The sequence below is a fragment of the Miscanthus floridulus genome, chromosome 5, assembly GCF_019320115.1.
Source record: "Miscanthus floridulus cultivar M001 chromosome 5, ASM1932011v1, whole genome shotgun sequence".
In the NCBI taxonomy this organism is placed as follows: domain Eukaryota; kingdom Viridiplantae; phylum Streptophyta; class Magnoliopsida; order Poales; family Poaceae; genus Miscanthus; species Miscanthus floridulus.
Genome location: NC_089584.1, coordinates 80,572,775 through 80,578,018, shown reverse-complemented (window position 1 = coordinate 80,578,018; position 5,244 = coordinate 80,572,775). Strand labels below are relative to the sequence as shown.

General features: G+C 40.0%; 1 pseudogene; it reads left to right on the top strand.

Moving 5' to 3' along the window:
- Positions 1 to 1,549: 1,549 nt before the first annotated feature.
- Positions 1,550 to 4,186, top strand: LOC136452440 (GTP-binding nuclear protein Ran-1-like; annotated as a pseudogene).
- Positions 4,187 to 5,244: the final 1,058 nt, after the last annotated feature.

The window sequence follows — 5,244 nt, the reverse complement described above, 5'->3', positions numbered from 1 at the left end:
GATAGATGGGTGTAGTCTTGGCTAGATCATTAGTTTTAATTCTGCATTTGTTTCGGTTAGCCGGTGCGATTAATTTTAGAAAGGACTATTCACCCCTCTCGAGTCCACCATCTCGACCCTACAGCTCCTCGCCAGCCCCTCTTGGATGCTTGTGAGAAATTCTTCTATGTACTTGAAGTAGATGATGTAGGCGTGATTGTTGTCGCAAATGTCATAGATGTCGTAGATCATCCCCTACTCCAAATTTATGGCAAAGACGATGTCGAAGATGCCGTTGTTAATGGCGATCCCCCACTCTAAACTAATAGCGAAGGCCAAGTTTAGGATGTCGATGTTGATGGTGCCCTCCTCCACACTCCAAACCAATAATGAATAATGAAGGCGAAGTCGAGGATGCCAGTGTTGAAGGCTATCCCCTCGCTGAAGTGTTGGCGTGAGCGGTGTTGATGATGGCAAAACCGATGGTGTGGCCATTTGACAAAATATTGGCAAAGGTGTAGTCGTTGATGCCAGTGGCGAAGCCCCTCGCTAAAACGTTGGCAAAGGTTGTGTCAAAGATGCTGAAGTCGGTGGCGAAGCTCCTCACTCAAATGCTAGTGTGTAATAATGGAAGCCCAGCTGTACAAGCAGAGCCCCTCAGAGATCCTCTTAAAGTGTATCCTCTCCGGCATAGGAAAGGACTTGCTCCACGACATCCACGTCAACGTTTGCGAACATCAGGCAGCCTAAGGGCTTTGTTCGGCAAAGCATTTCAGCCCTCGACAATGCCAAGCATATCGTGAGACCTGCCGGGGCCGCCAATACTTCGCTGAGCAGACACGCCTATACTATAAAAATATATTCTACAATTAATTTAATAATAATATTATTCAGTGTTACAAATATTTATATTTCTTATATTTGATTAAATTTTAAATATTTGGCTTTTCAAAAGTGACAATTATTTTTTTTATGATGGGGTAGTACAGTACTTGGATTTTGAATTGGACAACCATCGCATGAGTTATGACAAACATTGCGTGCAAGCTAAGTGCAGTGGGTTCAGGCCCCGTTTAGATCCAAAATTTTTTGGATTTTGGCTACTATGGCACTTTCGTTTGTATTTGGCAATTAGTGTCTAATTATGGACTAATTAGGTTCAAAAGTTTCGTCTCGCGATTTCTCATCCAACTGTGTAATTAGTTTTTTTTCGTCTACATTTAGTACTCCATGCATGTGCCGCAAGATTCGATGTAACGGGTATTGCGCAAAAAATTTTGACGGGCCCTCAGTTTTGGGAAGAATTAACTTGGAAAGTAGTAATATATATTAAAATATAATATAATAAAACTAAATGAAGCTGGATAAAAAAACAGTGGTCCCCGAACTCTTGCGATGGTTAATAAAACCTAGGCCTCGTCTCCGCATCCCACGCAAGGAAGCCGCTGGCAATGGTGAATGGTGATCACGCGCTCCGCCGCCCCCCGCCGCCGCCGCTCTATGGTTTCGATTTCCAATCTTCTTACTCATATTTTGCTTCGTTGTATTTTTTTTTTCAGGCTCTCCCCAATCAGCAGACGGTGGACTACCCCAACTTCAAACTCGTCATCGTAGGCGATGGTGGCACCGGTAAATTGCTGATCGAGTCGCACGATTTTTTTCCTGAATGATGAAGTCCTTTTTGTTAGTTGCTAGTTTTCCTCCCGATTGGTGGTTTCTGGTAATTTTGAGTTAACTTACAATCAAAGGTTAGACATTGTTTTTACTGCCAATGCGCGGGGACAATCGGACAACTGTTCTGCGTTGCAGCTTTGAAGTTAGCGTCAATCAATAAACAAAAAAGATGGAGACTACTTGGGCTTCGCCCAATACATTTAGGCCACGTTTGGATCTCAATGGGATTATGAGAATAAAGTATCTTCGATTATCTAGGCTATATCTTGCATTCTGTAATTTTCAAAATCTGTGTCTTAGATTTTTAAAATCTGTTCTAGAAATTGGTCTGTTTGTATGGATATAGATTTTTTTTATCAGATTCTTATAATCTGCTTGGATCCAAATGTGGCCTTATTTTTGTTAGATGTACAGACTTGATAATTATTTATGATAAATATTTTGTTTGGTTTCCTGTGTGGCTGTGTCTCTTCTGTTTACCCCTCGGGTTTGTCTATTCCATTATGAAAACATCCATCTTTGTGTCTTGTAGGCAAGACCACCTTTGTGAAGAGGCATCTGACTAGAGAGTTTGAAAAGAAGTATGAACGTGAGTATCTATCTTCTTTTAGAGTGGATTATATATGTAGTTATCTGATTGATCCTATGGTAGTTTGTTGGGGTGCTTAACTAATTTGATTGATCCTATGGTAGTTTGTTGTGGCGCTGTAACTAATTTGATTGTTGCTGCAGCCACCATTGGTGTTGAGGTTCATCCCTTGGATTTCCACACCAACTGCAGGATGATCCGCTTCTACTGTTGGGACACCGCAGGCCAAGAGAAGTTTGGTGGGCTCAGGGATGGATACTAGTAAGTATTTAAGAGCAGCAATGTCGATCAGAACTTATTGACACAAATATATGAAACGATTGTTGTTGGTTTATCTTTATATCACTTGTAATTCTATGTGCTGTCACATGTTAGTAAAATAGTGTAATCTAGATGAAGTGGGTTTTCACGGTTACATGTGCTAAATAAATGACATACTAGACCATTATGTAATTTTAAAATCAGAGAGATTTCTATGTATATATATTGCAAGGCCGTATTTTTAAAATCTTTATTATATTACCTATTGATGCTTCCAAATTTCATATTAAAATCATGGCATTGTATTGAGAGTGATTCAGTAATCATGTTTTTTGAGTTTATTTTGACAATCTGTGGTATTTTTTAACTTTTGTTTAATTCAACTTTGTGTGCTTTTAATTACTTCTACTATAGGTCCTTGTTTTGTCAGATTCTATTTGCTCATGGTTCTGTTTCAATGATATATGATACTTATTGGTTGGAGATATTTAATTTGGAGTTTTGTGCTTGCTTATTTCTTTGTAGCTTTGCCATAATATAACTTGTGAATTGTTGTACACGAGCACTCAACCTGTGCCCTGATATCTGCGTTTCTGAAAGCATGGATATGAGCACAAATGCTTTGAGGATTTTGACATGCTTCTTATGTATCTTTTACTTTACCATTAACCACCATACGTATCTGTGATTTTTGACATATCTTGTTACTTGAGATCCTCTTGTTAACATTTGTCTGACTTATATTTATATATTGTTGTATTATGTTGCTTTAGGCAACTATAACTGTAGTTTTATATCGTCTGCAGTATCCATGGCCAGTGTGGTATCATTATGTTTGATGTTACTTCACGGCTGACATACAAGAATGTTCCAACTTGGCACCGTGATTTATGCAGGTATACAAAGAACTGGACTTAACAAATGGTTTCGTCGTCTAAGCAAATGGTTACATACTAAAAACCAAGCATTATTGTTGCAGGGTCTGTGAAAACATCCCAATTGTGCTTTGTGGAACAAGGTTGACGTGAAGAATAGGAAGGTAAAAGCAAAGCAGGTGACATTCCACAGGAAAAAAAAGCCTGCAGTACTATGAGGTCTCAGCTAAGAGCAACTACAACTTTGAGAAGCCTTTCTTGTACCTTGCCAGGAAGCTTGCTGGGTGAGTCTCAGTTAGTACCCTTGTTGTTTTTCTGCAATATATTTTATTGGAGTAGGGCCAAACCAACGTATTTTTTGTTGTGTCAGTGATTCCAATCGCTTTGTTGAAAGCCCTGCTCTCGCTCCTCCTGATGTCACAATTGATATGGCCGTCCAGCAGCAGTAAGTGTTCTACCTTGGAAACCATAATTTCTCGCCACCTCTTGTTGCTGAATCTTCATACTGCTTGCCTTTTTCAGGCATGAAGCCGAGCTGGCAGCTGCTGCAGCCCAACCATTGCCAGATGACGATGACGACCTGATCTAGTAGATGTTGCATTATGCTGCTTTATTTGCATGTCGCCCAATGAGTCTTGTTCTGAGATGTGGTGTCAACTTTGGGACGATGGAATTTTTGTAGCTAGGAAGGTGCTTCCATGAATGTTTTCACCATTGAGACTAGTTAGGTTCCAGTAGGTGGTGATGAACTTGCTCCATTGCAATGCTTATTTGCTTTGATTGCGCATAAAATGTCTGTTTCCCCTAATTTTGATGTTATCAATCACCCATATTTGTACATTGTTTTGGCTCTGGTAGTTAGTTTGGTTGGCTCACTGCACCCAAGAAGTCTTGGCCGGTTAACTCTGCACAAAGGGTGTGTTTGGTTCTCTTACGGCCTGGGCCAGGCATCAACGCCTCGTGTTGGATGCTGCTGCCTGGTGTAGTTCCCCAGACCAGGGTCAGATCCAAACACCCCAAAGTCACTCTGACTCTCTGAGGGTGCAATCACATTCGTTGCCGATAAAACCTGCATACCAGTTGAGAAGGTTTTCATTATCGGAAATAAAAATTTATCGGAGGTTATGGATAAACAGGATAAGCAAGATATATCGGAAATATCGGACCAAATTAAAAAAAAAATTCAAAATGTTTTAAAAAAATTTCATAGAATTTGACTTGAAACTATTCCTAAGCTATTAAACATCACTTGTTCACCGATAAAAACAAGAATAAAACATTATAGTGTGGGACCGTCGCGCGGCTGAATTTGGGTTGTCTGTGTGGGAGCAGGAAAGAAGGGATAAATTTGGCCGATGTCAAATTTTATCGGACCCTGTGGATAGAAAGGAAATTTCAAAAATTTCGGTGAATTTCGGCAGATAAAAAAAACCTTGGAGCTCACAACGCACGATAGGTCAATGGTCAATCACTTGAGCTATGTGGAACCTGGGGTTGAAGGTGTTCATTGTACTCCGGGTTTAAGGTGTCCATTGTGCCGTGGGATCATTGCCTTCATACAGATCCTAAGGCTAAGAGGGTGCGTGGGCTTAAGTATGAGTTGCACAAAGAAAAAAGAAAGTGTTGTCTGGTTTCCTTTGCAAAGTAATGAAAGGTTGTCAAAATTGCATGGGTTTAAGTCTGAGTTGCACAAAGAAAAAGAAATAGTCTTGTCTGGTTTCCTTTGAAAAGTAATGAAAGGTTGTCAAAATGAGCTAGTCATCCTGTTTCTTAACATCAACCAAAATGAGGGTAAAGTAATACCGTCTTTGCCAGAAATTGAAATAATCAGGTTTAGACGGTCATCGAAAACTGCGAATTTGGACC